At 33.0% G+C, this 19,941-nt stretch overlaps 1 protein-coding gene across 1 annotated transcript in view; it reads left to right on the top strand.

The window, feature by feature from the left end:
* The window catches only part of LOC144435771 (endonuclease V-like), a 40,697-nt gene that overhangs the window by 4,107 nt on the left and 16,649 nt on the right, over positions 1-19,941 (top strand). The gene's annotated exons all lie outside the window — the stretch shown is intronic.

Here is a 19,941-nt window from a genome sequence, read left to right as displayed (position 1 = left end):
CAGAAAAGATAGAGATAAAAATATTGTAAGGTCTGTTCTATAATTGGATAAAAGTTGGAGTCATTACTGGTCACAGGTTGAAAAAATGACATCCTTACTCTAATGGCTGATGTCATTCCAATCAATCAATGACAACATCTATTTACAAGAAAATGAGTGAACATGTCTATCTGCCACAGGCAGCTGCTGGCCCTAAGTCTTAACTAATCACTGTGAATTAGGACCATACATAAACATTGAATTAACACAGTGTGTAGGTTACTTTTGTCAAAATTAATTTCAAATGTAAGTGTTTATAGTGGTTAAAAGTCTGCCCTTAAAAGAAGCATGTTAACCTTACTTTCAGATTGATAAATAGTTGGACATGTGCACCCTATATAGGATTTCAAATTTATTACCATACAGTGAATTTTCTGTAGGTTTATTAGGATGCAAAGTCTGGTCTATTCAGCTACTATGTCTGTAAAGACGGTTTCCTTTTTGCTTGATTGATTTGTTATTGGTCTCCAGGACATGATCAAATTGCCATTCACTTGTTGCTGCTAGCACGTAATAGTCACATAGAAACCCACTGTACCATCATCATTCATGCAACTTTTGACTTCATCAATATTGTTCTTTATCATAAATCTGTTAGCAGGCATATAGTAAGAAATATGATAGAGTACTAAGGAAAAATGTGACTTGAGGCACCAATATGTTTGAAAGTCAAAGTATCAAATCATTACAGAAATTTGGCTGTTTATCATCTTGTTTTTAAGGAAATCATCAATATCATTTCCCATAGTGTGTGCCGATCATAGATTTAAGTAAAATATGAGTAAGGTTTGAGATCATTTTGTTCTGTATTTAAAATATTGTTATACCCAGTATTCAACTTCTTGATTTTAACTGAGAATTTGTTGGGGGTTTCTTCAACAAAGCAATACAGTAAAAGTTCATGACTTATTTTTGAGGCACATACTAGTTTGATTTGAAATAAAACAAACCTTAAGACACATAGTACATTGAGCTAGGTGGTAAGATAAAAAAAATCTATTTCTTTTAGTTTGGGGTGGGGCTGGGGGGTGGGGGATTTGAACCATTTTAGTCATGTCTCATCCTACAAAAATGATTTTCCTTTTAATGGAATTTGCTTTGAATTCCTAAATGAAAAAATGTTGTCACTTCGAGAAAATGGAAGAATTTTTACTATAATAGTTAATGCATGGCACTAAAATACATTAACATGTTAATACACAAGAGCATTTTTCTGGCTTTGTAATCATAGCACTATATACTAGTATTACTACATACTGATTTAAAATTGATTGTACTGTCTGAAACAATTATCAATTTTGGCCAATTAAGTTAGAAAGGTGGATGAAGGTCAGGAGGGGGGGGGGGGATCTGAGGCCCATGTTAAAACTAAACGAATGTAGTTTTTTATCCTACACTGAACTATTGATTTCACCCCAAAGAGATTGATGTCACAAATATATCGTCTTGAAACTAAAAGACATCATCAGAAAAGAAATTGGTGAACTCAAACTTGTATAATGGAAGCCATGCTAATAGTACCATTAAATCTATACTAGCTGCAACAGGAGCAATGTTAAATATCAATATGATTAAAATCTGATGTGGTGAAAGCAGCTAAATGTTTTATTTACGTCTATTTCCATCATTTTGTGTCGTTTGTTTTTGTTCAGTGTGATCGCCGCCTTTCCACAAAACAATGGAAATAGAGGTAAATAAAGCATTTAGCCACTTTTACCACATCAGATTTTCATCAGATTGGTTAAATATAATGAATTTCTCACAATATTGTACACCCTGAACAGTATAGAATCACTTGTGAGTAAACGTATCTAAGTAGCTATACCATATAGTGACTTACTCATAATATTGTACACTCTGAACAGTATAGAATAACTTGTGACTAAATGTATCTAAGTAGCTATAGTGTATAGTGACTTACTCATAATATTGTACACCCTGAACAGTTAGTATAGAATCACTTGTGAGTAAATGTATCTAAGTAGCTATACCATATAGTGACTTACTCATAATATTGTACACTCTGAACAGTTAGTATAGAATCACTTGTGAGTAAACGTATCTAAGTAGCTATACCATATAGTGACTTACTCATAATATTGTACACTCTGAACAGTATAGAATCACTTGTGAGTAAACATATCTAAGTAGCTATACCATATAGTGACTTACTCATAATATTGTACACCCTGAACAGTATAGAATCACTTGTGAGTAAACATATCTAAGTAGCTATACCATATAGTGACTTACTCATAATATTGTACACTCTGAACAGTATAGAATCACTTGTGAGTAAACATATCTAAGTAGCTATACCATATAGTGACTTACTCATAATATTGTACACTCTGAACAGTTAGTATAGAATCACTTGTGAGTAAATGTATCTAAGTAGCTATACCATATAGTGACTTACTCATAATATTGTACACTCTGAACAGTTAGTATAGAATCACTTGTGAGTAAACGTATCTAAGTAGCTATACCATATAGTGACTTACTCATAATATTGTACACTCTGAACAGTATAGAATCACTTGTGAGTAAACATATCTAAGTAGCTATACCATATAGTGACTTACTCATAATATTGTACACCCTGAACAGTATAGAATCACTTGTGAGTAAACATATCTAAGTAGCTATACCATATAGTGACTTACTCATAATATTGTACACTCTGAACAGTATAGAATCACTTGTGAGTAAACATATCTAAGTAGCTATACCATATAGTGACTTACTCATAATATTGTACACTCTGAACAGTTAGTATAGAATCACTTGTGAGTAAACGTATCTAAGTAGCTATACCATATAGTGACTTACTCATAATATTGTACACTCTGAACAGTTAGTATAGAATCACTTGTGAGTAAACGTATCTAAGTAGCTATACCATATAGTGACTTACTCATAATATTGTACACCCTGAACAGTATAGAATCACTTGTGAGTAAACATATCTAAGTAGCTATACCATATAGTGACTTACTCATAATATTGTACACTCTGAACAGTATAGAATCACTTGTGAGTAAACATATCTAAGTAGCTATACCATATAGTGACTTACTCATAATATTGTACACTCTGAACAGTATAGAATCACTTGTGAGTAAACATATCTAAGTAGCTATACCATATAGTGACTTACTCATAATATTGTACACTCTGAACAGTATAGAATCACTTGTGAGTAAACATATCTAAGTAGCTATACCATACAGTGACTTACTCATAATATTGTACACTCTGAACAGTATAGAATCACTTGTGAGTAAATGTATCTAAGTAGCTATACCATATAGTGACTTACTCATAATATTGTACACTCTGAACAGTTAGTATAGAATCACTTGTGAGTAAACATATCTAAGTAGCTATACCGTATAGTGACTAACTCATAATATTGTACACCCTGAACAGTTAGTATAGAATCACTTGTGAGTAAATGTATCTAAGTAGCTATACCATATAGTGACTTACTCATAATATTGTACACTCTGAACAGTATGGAATCACTTGTGAGTAAACGTATCTAAGTAGCTATACCGTACAGTGACTTACTCATAATATTGTACACCCTGAACAGTATAGAATCACTTGTGAGTAAACATATCTAAGTAGCTATACCGTACAGTGACTTACTCATAATATTGTACACTCTGAACAGTTAGTATAGAATCACTTGTGAGTAAATGTATCTAAGTAGCTATACCGTATAGTGACTAACTCATAATATTGTACACTCTGAACAGTATAGAATCACTTGTGAGTAAACATATCTAAGTAGCTATACCATATAGTGACTTACTCATAATATTGTACACCCTGAACAGTTAGTATAGAATCACTTGTGAGTAAATGTATCTAAGTAGCTATACCATATAGTGACTAACTCATAATATTGTACACTCTGAACAGTATAGAATCACTTGTGAGTAAACATATCTAAGTAGCTATACCGTACAGTGACTTACTCATAATATTGTACACTCTGAACAGTATAGAATCACTTGTGAGTAAATGTATTTATGTAGCTATACCGTATAGTGACTTACTCATAATATTGTACACTCTGAACAGTATAGAATCACTTGTGAGTAAATGTATTTATGTAGCTATACCGTATAGTGACTTACTCATAATATTGTACACTCTGAACAGTATAGAATCACTTGTGAGTAAATGTATTTATGTAGCTATACCGTATAGTGACTTACTCATAATATTGAACACTCTGAACAGTTAGTATAGAATCACTTGTGAGTAAATGTATCTAAGTAGCTATACCATATAGTGACTTACTCATAATATTGTACACTCTGAACAGTATAGAATCACTTGTGAGTAAACGTATCTAAGTAGCTATACCATATAGTGACTTACTCATAATATTGTACACTCTGAACAGTATAGAATCACTTGTGAGTAAATGTATCTAAGTAGCTATACCATATAGTGACTTACTCATAATATTGTACACTCTGAACAGTTAGTATAGAATCACTTGTGAGTAAACGTATCTAAGTAGCTATACCATATAGTGACTTACTCATCATATTGTACACTCTGAACAGTATAGAATCACTTGTGAGTAAATGTATCTAAGTAGCTATACCATATAGTGACTTACTCATAATATTGTACACTCTGAACAGTTAGTATAGAATCACTTGTGAGTAAACATATCTAAGTAGCTATACCGTATAGTGACTAACTCATAATATTGTACACCCTGAACAGTTAGTATAGAATCACTTGTGAGTAAACGTATCTAAGTAGCTATACCATATAGTGACTTACTCATAATATTGTACACTCTGAACAGTTAGTATAGAATCACTTGTGAGTAAACATATCTAAGTAGCTATACCGTATAGTGACTAACTCATAATATTGTACACCCTGAACAGTTAGTATAGAATCACTTGTGAGTAAACGTATCTAAGTAGCTATACCATATAGTGACTTACTCATAATATTGTACACCCTGAACAGTTAGTATAGAATCACTTGTGAGTAAACGTATCTAAGTAGCTATACCGTATAGTGACTTACTCATAATATTGTACACTCTGAACAGTATAGAATCACTTGTGAGTAAATGTATCTAAGTAGCTATACCATATAGTGACTTACTCATAATATTGTACACTCTGAACAGTATAGAATCACTTGTGAGTAAATGTATCTAAGTAGCTATACCATATAGTGACTTACTCATAATATTGTACACCCTGAACAGTATAGAATCACTTGTGAGTAAACGTATCTAAGTAGCTATACCGTACAGTGACTTACTCATAATATTGTACACCCTGAACAGTATAGAATCACTTGTGAGTAAACATATCTAAGTAGCTATACCGTACAGTGACTTACTCATAATATTGTACACTCTGAACAGTTAGTATAGAATCACTTGTGAGTAAATGTATCTAAGTAGCTATACCGTATAGTGACTAACTCATAATATTGTACACTCTGAACAGTATAGAATCACTTGTGAGTAAACATATCTAAGTAGCTATACCATATAGTGACTTACTCATAATATTGTACACCCTGAACAGTTAGTATAGAATCACTTGTGAGTAAATGTATCTAAGTAGCTATACCATATAGTGACTAACTCATAATATTGTACACCCTGAACAGTTAGTATAGAATCACTTGTGAGTAAACATATCTAAGTAGCTATACCGTACAGTGACTTACTCATAATATTGTACACTCTGAACAGTTAGTATAGAATCACTTGTGAGTAAATGTATCTAAGTAGCTATACCGTATAGTGACTAACTCATAATATTGTACACTCTGAACAGTATAGAATCACTTGTGAGTAAACATATCTAAGTAGCTATACCATATAGTGACTTACTCATAATATTGTACACCCTGAACAGTTAGTATAGAATCACTTGTGAGTAAATGTATCTAAGTAGCTATACCATATAGTGACTAACTCATAATATTGTACACTCTGAACAGTATAGAATCACTTGTGAGTAAACATATCTAAGTAGCTATACCGTACAGTGACTTACTCATAATATTGTACACTCTGAACAGTATAGAATCACTTGTGAGTAAATGTATTTATGTAGCTATACCGTATAGTGACTTACTCATAATATTGTACACTCTGAACAGTATAGAATCACTTGTGAGTAAATGTATTTATGTAGCTATACCGTATAGTGACTTACTCATAATATTGTACACTCTGAACAGTATAGAATCACTTGTGAGTAAATGTATTTATGTAGCTATACCGTATAGTGACTTACTCATAATATTGAACACTCTGAACAGTTAGTATAGAATCACTTGTGAGTAAATGTATCTAAGTAGCTATACCATATAGTGACTTACTCATAATATTGTACACTCTGAACAGTATAGAATCACTTGTGAGTAAACGTATCTAAGTAGCTATACCATATAGTGACTTACTCATAATATTGTACACTCTGAACAGTATAGAATCACTTGTGAGTAAATGTATCTAAGTAGCTATACCATATAGTGACTTACTCATAATATTGTACACTCTGAACAGTTAGTATAGAATCACTTGTGAGTAAACGTATCTAAGTAGCTATACCATATAGTGACTTACTCATAATATTGTACACTCTGAACAGTATAGAATCACTTGTGAGTAAATGTATCTAAGTAGCTATACCATATAGTGACTTACTCATAATATTGTACACTCTGAACAGTTAGTATAGAATCACTTGTGAGTAAACATATCTAAGTAGCTATACCGTATAGTGACTAACTCATAATATTGTACACCCTGAACAGTTAGTATAGAATCACTTGTGAGTAAACGTATCTAAGTAGCTATACCATATAGTGACTTACTCATAATATTGTACACTCTGAACAGTTAGTATAGAATCACTTGTGAGTAAACATATCTAAGTAGCTATACCGTATAGTGACTAACTCATAATATTGTACACCCTGAACAGTTAGTATAGAATCACTTGTGAGTAAACGTATCTAAGTAGCTATACCATATAGTGACTTACTCATAATATTGTACACCCTGAACAGTTAGTATAGAATCACTTGTGAGTAAACGTATCTAAGTAGCTATACCGTATAGTGACTTACTCATAATATTGTACACTCTGAACAGTATAGAATCACTTGTGAGTAAATGTATCTAAGTAGCTATACCGTATAGTGACTTACTCATAATATTGTACACTCTGAACAGTATAGAATCACTTGTGAGTAAACGTATCTAAGTAGCTATACCGTATAGTGACTTACTCATAATATTGTACACTCTGAACAGTATAGAATCACTTGTGAGTAAATGTATCTAAGTAGCTATACCGTATAGTGACTTACTCATAATATTGTACACTCTGAACAGTTAGTATAGAATCACTTGTGAGTAAACATATCTAAGTAGCTATACCGTATAGTGACTTACTCATAATATTGTACACTCTGAACAGTATAGAATCACTTGTGAGTAAACGTATCTAAGTAGCTATACCGTATAGTGACTTACTCATAATATTGTACACCCTGAACAGTTAGTATAGAATCACTTGTGAGTAAACATATCTAAGTAGCTATACCGTATAGTGACTTACTCATAATATTGTACACCCTGAACAGTTAGTATAGAATCACTTGTGAGTAAACATATCTAAGTAGCTATACCGTATAGTGACTTACTCATAATATTGTACACTCTGAACAGTATAGAATCACTTGTGAGTAAACATATCTAAGTAGCTATACCGTACAGTGACTAACTCATAATATTGTACACCCTGAACAGTTAGTATAGAATCACTTGTGAGTAAACATATCTAAGTAGCTATACCATATAGTGACTTACTCATAATATTGTACACTCTGAACAGTATAGAATCACTTGTGAGTAAATGTATCTGAGTAGCTATACCGTACAGTGACTAACTCATAATATTGTACACCCTGAACAGTTAGTATAGAATCACTTGTGAGTAAACATATCTAAGTAGCTATACCGTATAGTGACTTACTCATAATATTGTACACCCTGAACAGTTAGTATAGAATCACTTGTGAGTAAACATATCTAAGTAGCTATACCGTATAGTGACTTACTCATAATATTGTACACCCTGAACAGTATAGAATCACTTGTGAGTAAATGTATTGATGTAGCTATACCGTATAGTGACTAACTCATAATATTGTACACTCTGAACAGTATAGAATAACTTGTGAGTAAATGTATCTAAGTAGCTATACCGTATAGTGACTTACTCATAATATTGTACACCCTGAACAGTATAGAATCACTTGTGAGTAAATGTATCTGAGTAGCTATAGCATTTATAGGTACAATAAATCCAATCAGAATAATTTATGGGTCCGCACCCTAAAATCACCACCCCAACACATTCACGATTTCACCTTGTTACTATACTACATATGGATAAAATAACCTCTAAGTAAAATGTACAATATCTAATTATTGGTATTTCAACAATTTTCATTGAATATATTGTTTGTTGTCTGATTGAACAAATAGTACTTCAGCTAGTGCACTTGTAATGGTCAAGTTAATCAACATTCTCTCTCTGTCTGTTCCTCTTCCTGTTGTCTTTGTAATTTTTAAAAGATTACAATACATGTAGATTAGTTAGATAGCTGGAATTGTTCAAGCAACAAAATTAAAAACAAACTCCAAATTACTCTCACCACAAACCAATAAGCAAGGATAAGCTAGCATGAAAAGGTTTAACCGGTTCAGTGTATACATCAAAGTAATTTCATATCCTGTGATCTCATTCAGGGTTATCCGACTTAGTAATTACTTGCTTTTGCTGTTTGATTTTGTCCTTGTCAATACGTATGTCTCCTGTCAGCCAGTAATGATGATCACCTTTACCTCAGTCACCTTCACGGCATAACTAGACAGAATTGTAACTAACATGTATGCACACACATTTTTTTTCTGTCTTTAATTTTAACTAACCAACTATCATTTTTTAGGGTGTTGATGAGAAACATGAAAAGAAACAGGGTTGCCATGACGTTAAGGTGGCACAAGCTGAATTTATAAGCTTTATATTCAAGTGAAAATACTTACAAAATAACCTTGATTAAACTATTTTAAAGTGATTTTAATGTCAATGTGCGCGTTCTATAACATTAAAATTGTCTTCTGTCATTGTTAAAATAGTTGATTGCATAGTAGGGATTGCTGAACATTGTTTGATATGTATGATAAATTACGTCATTGGATTGTTTAAGGGTTATATCTTGATACCAGGTTTGAGTTCAGTCAATAGGAAACTTGCAAACCCACCATGTTGAATGTTGCATCATGGGAAATGTGATAATAAATACTAATCAATTAGTATTGTAAACACTGTTGATACATTGTTTGTAACCACAAATAATCAATTCATAGTTACCCTGATAATTGTGGGAGGTTAATTTTATCAGTAGCGCCAGATTAGGTATTACGATAACCACAGATAATCCCATAATCCTTTGCATCTGAGCATGCTCAGTCTGGATTGCAAGTTCCCTATTGCAAGTAGTTGTTAAGTGTGGGTTAAAGTAGAATACTGTGAGTACCTTATAAATGTGCAGCATACACACCGTCCAACCAGATATAAACTCAGCTTGTACCCCTTTAACTATCCTTCTTTGTCCTATTCATAGGTTTCATACAATATTACACATAGTGAGTGTTACTTGTATAATGAGGACCAGACAACTGTACGAATTATGTCTCTTTTTCATCAATGGAATTACAGTACTGTATAAAGTTATCAATTGTCTGTTGTCATGTCATAATTATAAAACACATTTATCAAAATTTACTGTTATTACGTTATACAGAAATATCATTATTAAAAACATTTCTCAGTATACTGTAACCGTTTTTACTTTGGCACTTTAAAAAATTTGTCGGAATGGCAAGTTAGGACGTGGCAGGCACACTTTAATTACAAGGGGTAAGTAGACACTACTTGTAACTAAGTCATCTCGTTGGCCCACTGTATTTAGTGGAACTGTTTTTGAAAGCTTTAATAACAGCTAAAAAAATATGACAACTCATAAAGTATGGTTAATAGCAGGAGTTATTTCTGTGTAAAAAGCTGTTGCACATATTCAGCTAAAATAAATCCAGTGCTGAAAAACATGACTACAATATCATTTAATGCACTATCCTTTCTAATATTCAAGATTGTAGCTGTCATGTTCATTTGATAACCGTACTCACCACTGTTTTTATATTAGTAGGTATAATGAATATCTCCCAATGAAGTTATTAATCACATACATACATCAATCTGATTAAAATCCGAAGTAGATGTTGGCTAATCGTTCATTGCTATTTTACCTTTGTTATTTTGCCTGAATTGACCTTCATGGTACATGTTTACGTTTTTATCCTGATCGCCTCTACATCTGAACTGGCGCCCATGCCCAGGCCATTCTAGCAAGCCCATGCCGATAGCCAATCAAAAACGACCTTACATTAGGATCAAATGAAACTACAAACGGACACGGTCAATACAAAATCACGTTCTCCGTGTGCACAAGCACAGGCAGCTGACAACGTTCTAAATGTTTCAACTGTAAACAAATTCAGTGATTGTATTAGTATATTTAAAGGTAATTTGATGGTACCTCTATATATTTCGTCTGAATACGTTCGAACATAGCGTTATCATGTAGTCGAGTACATACATGTTATAATGATGAACCCGTACTCTGTAATACATGTGTTATACATGGGATATATACTCTTGAGACAGAACGTCTAGGGGACACACAGACAGTTTATATGCGAAGCGACCAAAATTTTCACGGTAAGGACTACGTTTTTTAGAAATTATTTTTTAAATTTCCCCTTTTCTGAGTTCATATAACACAACTGTGGCAAATATTTTTATGAATCATACAATACTTCATGACTACTTTACGTTTGAGGAGAAGCGTACTACAGAGAACGCGTACACATTCGCTGAGATAAACATGAACACTACCCGGGAAATGCGTTCGAATGTAACTAACATGTAGATAAGATGAATTGCATCTAAACAAGAATTCTTTAATTACCGTAAATATATAGGAATACAATCACTTAATTTTTTTACAATTCAAATACTTTGTACGTTGTCAGTTGCCTGTGTGCACAAGTAACACCATGTTGTCTGTTGATATTCAATGCGTATGCCCATACTTCAGTAAGACGCAACCTGATTGGGTGTGGACACAACCTGATTGGGTGTGTGGCTAACTTAGCAGAATAGGGTGGGCGCCAGTTCAGATGTAGAGGAGGCGATCAGGATAAAAAAGTAAACATGTACCATGAAGGTCAATTCAGGCAAAATAATAAAGGTAAAATAGCAATGAACGATTAGCCGACATCTACATCGGATTTTAATCAGATTGATACATACATGTACATGTATCATACAATCAATTAAGCAGATATCTGTTTTTCACAAATTTTGATATGAAGGTACTTTTTCACAAAGTATCATCCTCTCTCATTGTATTCAGCATTACTTCTGCCAAAGCAATATAGATTTAATCAGATATGATCTTCAAGTGTTGCTGTATTTTTGTAAAAGAAAGAAGGTTGAAAAGGCAAAAAGTACTCTTTGAATATACATGTAATACAAATTATGCAAATTGATACACACTTATTTCACTCACAGTTTATCACATATTGCTTCACTTCATTTAAGACAAATTCTTCTGTATACTCAAAATAACTAATTTCATTGATATGCAAATTAATCTAATTAACATGCACAAGCTTCATTTTAGACAAATTCTTCTGTATACTCAAAACAACTAATTTCATTGATATGCAAATTAATCTAATTAACATGCACAAGCTTCATTTTAGACAAATTCTTCTGTATACTCAAAACAACTAATTTCATTGATATGCAAATTTATCTAATTAACATACACAAGCTTCATCAAAATGTAAAAAGTTTTAGACATAGCCACAAGACCATGTATATCAAATATCTTTTTATATGAGCCAGTAGGTTTCTTAGGATAATATATTAAGATAATTTGTTGGTTCCTAAAGCTAATTATGCAAAGGAAAACTGATTGTGCCAAAAAAATCAAACAAATTCATGTTTCACCTAATGACATTCTATACAAGAAAAAGGACAGAAAAATTTATTAATTTAAAACTATACGCAAATTAGGCTGCTTGTATGAATATCATTTAAAAAGTTAGTGCTAGACATAACTACAGATATAGTGTTTGTACAAGCTCATTCTTATTTCATTTGAGTCAGGATTTGTGAGATAATTAATAATAATAAAAATGATGTAATTTTTTGTGATGTTGAAAATAGATATAACAGATTTACCATTTAACTAGATATTAGGTATAACAAATTTCGATTCGTTTGCAATTTGCATTTAATATTATTTATTATGGACAAGTTTGGCTATCAGTTCTAAACGTAACAACAAAGAACAGTATGTCTAAATCTCTCTTTTCATTTGGATCATTGACTCTTGGGGTAACGATGACATATAAACACAAAATATACACATACACAGAGATAAATAGACAGATACTAACTATCAAAATAGAAGCATAACAAGATGTCAGAGATAAAAAAAAATGGAAAACATTTTGACCTTATATAAGATGTATTGATGTAATTAAAACCCTGTTTTATGATGTGTTATATCAGAGTTATATGGAACACTTCACATACATGAGGCTGATTATTGTGAAAAGATAAATCTGTTTTGATAGTGCCAGATTAAAATAAATCTTTCAGCAGTAAGTAGGTACAGCTGTAGCATCTACATGTATAAACTCTGTTTTATTCAGGTCTAGCTTGTCTAATTCATTCATCAAGGTATCATTTCACAATTTTTACAACATATGTTGCAGTGTTGTACTTTCATTTATCATTGGTGGCCTTCAACTGAATACAAGAAAATAACAATGTGTGGATGATATACTGTCTCCTTATTTTTGTACTCTCCATTTTATTCAGTTGATGAGGACAGCTGGCATATTGCTGCTTCTTGTAGATAGCCCTGATATATATTTCATATTTGAAAATTCTGTCATATGATTATGAGCAATCAGATTGTTCACATATCATCTAGAAATTGAGAAAATTGAGAATTGTATGTCTTGTAGACATCTGTCAGTTTATTTCTTTGAAAAAAAATTTCTGTCAGTAGTCACAAAACGATGATTTCAAATCACTATGTGTTTATTTTCAAAGTTGCTTTGTATTTGATGATGCATGTAAAGTTCATGACAACATCTGCCAATCTAATTTTTAGATAAACTAAAGCAGATATATATGACATTTGCAATATTTTTCAGATGGCTTTGATGTTCTACATGCACACATTAAAGTTGGAACTTAAATATATTAATCTTTCATCTTCCTCTACTGTTGCATATTTTTTAAAATTACAAATGAAATATTGGTCGAATGCTTACATTTTGCTATAAAATGTGTGTGGGCTGGGGGGTGGGGTGGGGTTTGGGGTGTCAAAATCTAATTTCAGCCAGAAACTAAGGGTCAAATGCCAGGCCTGCATTTTGTCAGAAAATAGGGGTCAAAAACTAGGAAACCACGTTCTCAAATATCATGGGAAAATGTGAAAATTGGCAACTTGGAAACTATGCTGTCCAAACATATTAGGTCAAAGGTTGTACATGCATTCAAAGTTTCAAACCTCAACATAATGCTTAAAAGGTGAAGAGTCAGAAGTCTACTGAGTCAAAAAAGGGTTGGGGGTCAAAACTCACAGAGTGCATATTTATATACCCCCTCCCACCCTCCCACCCTCCCACCCCAGGATGCATATATACCTACATGTCTGTAGATTACAGTAATCATTTGGGTATCTGTAATTTCTAAATGTTTGTGCAGACATATGTTTGTGTACTTCCACATACCAACTGCCATGGGCATGGTGGCTTTGACCACAGCTGTATTTTCTCAATCATTCAGGTCATCCACTTCAAACTAATATAAGTAAAGTTAGGGGTACTTAAATTGTGTCCCCTCAGGCTTATGGAATAAGGAAGAGAAAAGCTGGAAAAGAGTATCAGTCAATCATATGTTTCACTACATGTATGCTTTAATGAAGTATTCTACTTTGATATCACAAAACAAGAACTTTCATTATTTCTTCCTCCACAATATTTATCTGTCACATTTTTTTGACTTCAGGCTACCTATTAAAATGCATATCAAACACATTAAATTGCCTGTGTGTGCAAAACCGGAGGCTGTGAGTGATGCCTTTAATATGTAGACCACATGGAAATCTGAGTGTTGGGTCAAACTTTGGATGTAAAACTCTGCCAGATAATGAAAACTCATCAAAACATGTGATCTTTATTGAACTTTATTGAAATAACATATATTACAGTAGCACCTAGGATTTCAAACCGTTACACGACTCAATTACATGTACACAAAGTGAATAAAGCCGTTATACAGCCGAACAACACCTGCTGCACCTGCTGCCTTTCAATATAAAAGTTAACAAAAACATGTTTTCAGTATTCAAAGTATTAAATTCTAAAGAAATTGAATTTTTTCATCAAATGAAGCTCCTGTAAATCTGTATATCATATACAAAATAACATACATATCATCTTCATAGTAAACTTGACATAATACTAACACATATGCATTAAAAATAGATAGTTGGAATATGACAAATATTTGAAAATCTACCCGTTCTCAATTATAAAAAAAATTTGTTATATCATTCACAGAAGATTCAGACAGCCTAAACATTAATTTCAATCTTCTTATGTGACAATACCTGCGTTGGAGTTAATTGTATGACCCCACCTATATCAGAGAAGTAGTGCTGTGTAAGCAATGTATAGTCTGCAGTACGTGCTCTTTCAAATTAATCCTAGTCAACTTGTCACATTATATAACAGTCTTGAATCATCAGCTATTTCTCTACTCTCTGTATGATGTAAAGGTTACTAGAAATGCCACTATGTCCAGCTTTTGCAATCTGTAGAGATTACTCACAGGGTGTCAGAATAAGCATGTACGATTGATCAATCAAAGTAATCAGTTATACAAGAACACAGTGCATCATTGACAGTGCACAGATCATATTGCCTCTTTGAAAGAGGGATATACATGTAACTATATCATTTCAGTTGCATTTTTTACGACAAAGTTTTTATAAAGATAGGAAGAGAAGTGTTAGGAGTTAATTAATGTATATGTAGTTCACTGTAACTTATAAATGATTTTCTTCAAATACAGGTGGAGTACTTTTACCGAAACATTGAGATGTAAGAACATAAGCTCATGTTGTGAATTATAAATGCCAATTGGAGAACTATCCAAAAGATGAAATTTTAACTTACTAGTAATATGTATGATTAATAGTTGAATAATTTTCAATATGATCTCATGATTCTGAGTGTATGGTCTGCATATGCTTAGCACACAATTGTTGTTGAAAGTGTGTTTGTTGTTGAAATCACATGACTATTCATTACCGTCTATCTTATAAGCAAAGGTGAATGTCTGTTTGTCTGTTTGTTTGTTTGTTTGTTTGTTTGTTTGTATGTATGTACGTACGTACGTACGTACGTACGTACATTTGTTTGTGTATATGTGTGTGTGTGTTAAAGCTTGTGATTATACTTGTGTGCACACTTTGTAAATATACATTTGTGTATTTTAATTTGTTTGTGTAAGTTTTTGTATGTACAAGTGTTGTTGTTATAATGCTTGCATGTGCACATTGTGTATGTGTGTGAGATTTATGTAATGTATATATGTAAGACCTGAGTGCATTGTCTCTCTCTCTCTCTCTCTCTCTCTCTCTCTCTCTTCCTCCCCCTCCCTCCCTCCCCCCTCTCTCTCTCTCTCTCTCTCTCTCTCTCTCTCTCTCTCTCTCTCTCTCTCTCTCTCTCTCTCTCTCTCTCTCTCTCTCTCTCTCTCTCACACACACACACACACACTCTCTCTCTCTCTCTCTCTCTCTCTCTCTCTCTCTCTCTCTCTCTCTCTCTCTCTCTCTCTCTCTCTCTCTCTCTCTCTCTCTCAGTAATCAAAATACTAACATGGCTACCCTGGTACATTATTATGTACATGTAATGTTTTCGTTGTAAGAGCCATTGCAGACATTAATTTATCCCTTCTCCAATTGTGGAGCAGCATGAGAGTGTGTATAAATAAAGATGTCGTGTAACTTGATATCTGTTTATTGGAACCTCCAGGCATTCATTTTGTTCAGTAATCTAGTTTATTTGGGTACTACATGTATAACTTCCTCATGATCCAAGCCAATTCTTTTTTATAATAAACTACAGTTAGTAAGATTGTGATCAATATGATATTTAGTGACTTAGAACACTGTAGTGCATTGACCTGTCTGAATTTCCAATCAAAGCTAAAATTGCTTGATAAGCCATATACTACGGTAATACTAGTAACAAGGCATGTATCCTGATATGCAGTTTAGGTATTAGAGTTAGTGAATTCGATCTTCCTGCAACCATAAAGACAGTGAAACATAACAATTTTATATCAGATTATGTCTTCTGATCAGCTGTACACCCAGTTTTAGAGTTTTCTCTGAATATGGTGACTGGAGGCATCAGAGGTATATTTCTGATCATATACACCCAGTTTTATAGTTTCCATTGAACATGGTGACTAGAGGCATCAAAGGTATATTTCTGATCAGTGATACACCCAGTTTTAGAGTTCATGGTAAATGGAGACAAGATTTTTTTTTCCCCTGAAACCACAAAGCCAGGAACGGCAATGTAATTTCTTATCAGAGTAATGCTGATATGGTGTATGTAGAGGAAAATTTCCAATTGATGGTAAATGCTTTCAGGCGGTAAGATTGCATTAGAATACATGTCATTGCAACTGATATTAGGTTCTTCAGCCTCAATACGCTATCTGAAGATGAATTAAAAAGTGTTTTTGAAAAATACATTCCCTTAGGTATCCCCACACAATCTCCCTAAACCTGTCCGTATCTCACGATAACTTGACTACTCAAACAGACCAGGGGAATTAATACTTATTACATTGTTATCAATAGCAGTGTCTAAATAGCCGTTTTTTCCTTTGAATCTGCAAATTAAATACGATGAATTCACATGTATTTATTTAGTAGATAATGTCATGTATGGTGCCTTGATTCCCCAGGAGTATCTGAAATATAAGTTCTACAAAATTAAACTAAATTGTGTCTGAAATAGTAGAAAAGAAGTTTTCTGTCATTACACAAAACAGAGAGTGACATTTAAGATTCATTGATTTTCAGTCTAATTGAACCTAATTAAGTAAAATGTCATCTGGTCATGTCTTTCATTATGAAGACATTGCCTTTGTCATCAATGCATCACTATGTAAAGGTTTTAACAAGAGAAGCAGCCAACGTAATCTTTTAACAAAATAAAACTGTTGGTATTTATCCATCATCTACAAAGAATACTCCTGAATAGACGTTGAATGGTCTTTGTATGGTTATTTTGTGAGGATGCTGAGGTCTTGATTGAATTTTTTTCTAAAATTGTTGTATATGAAGAGCCAGCCAAATGCAATTACTGTAGATTTTAGATAAGCTATATCACTAAATGTTGTACACTTATCTTTTTTACATTATTCAAGTTAACAGTAATGATAAAATCATGACAAAAATGAATATTATCTCAGTCCTTGCCATGTTCCATTTGATAGTCTCTAAGCACATCGAGTTGCTTGTTTAGAATACATGTAGTACTAACAAGGACTTTTATTGTTTAGATTGCATGCAATGTGTTTGGACACACATCCATACATTGCTGTGATTCCTTAGAGTCACTGAACCTGTGTGAATGAAATGACAATTTTAAACTTTTGTATAGGAAATAAAACTAAAATAAGATAATCTTAAGTGCTCAAGGTTTTTTTTATGTATAATTGTTGTGGCCAGGCCTGGTAACAAATGTGTAGCAACTGTAAGTAAGTAGTGATGTGAAAAGTGAGCCATAGGTAAGGAATGCACACATGATGTGAACGACCTCTTTCCCACTACCTTCCACATACATGTATGCAGACTGTCAGTTTACTACTTTCTGTATTTACCTACGTTTTGATGCACTTCAAATTCCTTTGTCTCCTTCTCTCTCTATATATATTATCATATACCAAGTATCACGTCCAATGCAATTCAATGAAGAGCACAAGTAACTAACCCAGGCAATAATTTTCCATATTATGTCTGCGTCCCAGCACACTTTGCCCAAATATGGTTAAGAGATTTGGCTTTCTGAATTTCTTCACTATTTTACATTTTTGTGAATAAAATATTTCACTGCCATTTTATGTTATCATTTAATTCAAATGATATTTCTATGCCATTACATGTGGTATGATAAAATCTTTACAGCCCAGATATGTGTTTGCAGACCTCGATAGTACGGTTTTAATATGGGCCTAGCTCCCTAAAGCTGTACCCTTCCACCCTACATCCCCAATCTGCATATCCAGGCTGTAAAGATTATCATTTGAAATGTCTGAAATGTTGCATGTTTATGAATGTAAATGAACATCTTCAAAGTGTTTAAAATTCATCCATATCACAGTCCACTTGTCTTTTGACAACTCTCCACCAATAAATCTGTCACGCAGAGATGGAAATTCTTTGTTGTCCTCTCTCTACTGTGACCCATGTCCTTATTTGAATACTATGCACAATATTCAATACTTTTTGCAGTGCTCTCTGTATGGCCTGCTAATTTATATCTGTTGATCTGCTGAGATCCAGGCCTGAAAAGCACCTATAAAAATCAAAATTCTTTTCAGATTTCTATGTCTCCATGGACTCAACAAATAGCTAGCCTTGTACATTTATCAGTGAAAAATTCAACCCCATGTGAGTACTTCAATAGTTACTGTATCAATCCATCTACTTGAAGATCTTGAGGGGTGTTGTAAATGTTGCAATTGCCTCAAATTTACAGTTCCAAAGTGACTATTTTTTAATGTACAACTTGAATGGATTCCTACAACCATGAACAATATATTTTCACCCTAAATTGACTAGTTTTTATTGTACAACTTGAATGGATTCCTACAACACTATATTTTCATTGAGAGATTTCTGAACACAGTCTGCTTTCTCTACTATCATGTATGTAAGCACTGTACAGCCATGCCATTGTGTTCCAATTTGCCTGAATGTTTGACGAGAAACAAATGGTTTCCATACATTCACTGTAATCTAAGTCTCTTGAGCTATGCCAGTATTAATATGAAATTGATTTTAAGTTTGTCTCCAAGATTAAATTCAGGTACTATTCACCATTTTGATATACAATATTACCTTGGGGACCATTCCACTGAAAATGAAAGTTGTTAAACTCTCCCATACAAAAGCTTGTTCCTGATACTTTTCAAGCAACAAAAGCAATGTAGAAGTTCACTATCTGTTCACTCTCTTGTTTTCAAGGAAATCAACAAACTTTCCTTTTTCCATAAAGTAACACAGTATTCAGTGGCCATATTGGATTCTACGGCCATATTGGATTCTAAAATGACTCAATTTTGATATCATTTTGACCTCTATTGCAAAAAATTTGTACAGTGACCCACATTTTTTTTTCTTGATTTTAACTGAAAATGGGTTTGGGTAATCTTAAGCAAGTTACATGCAGCAAAAGTTAAAAACTTTTATTTCTGAGGTGCTGAAGTTACGAAAACATTTAGGGACTTTTAATGGTACTATTGTGTCATTTGGTCAATGAATATTATATGATATATATTGATAGTTTGATAAACTTGGATACCCATGGCATATGTTATTTGTTGTTGTTGTTCTATTATTAGTATACCAGCTGTTTTC

This window comes from Glandiceps talaboti, chromosome 5 (genome assembly GCF_964340395.1).
Source record: "Glandiceps talaboti chromosome 5, keGlaTala1.1, whole genome shotgun sequence".
In the NCBI taxonomy this organism is placed as follows: domain Eukaryota; kingdom Metazoa; phylum Hemichordata; class Enteropneusta; family Spengelidae; genus Glandiceps; species Glandiceps talaboti.
Note: the sequence above shows the minus strand (reverse complement) of the source record. Positions and strands in the feature narration are given on the sequence as shown.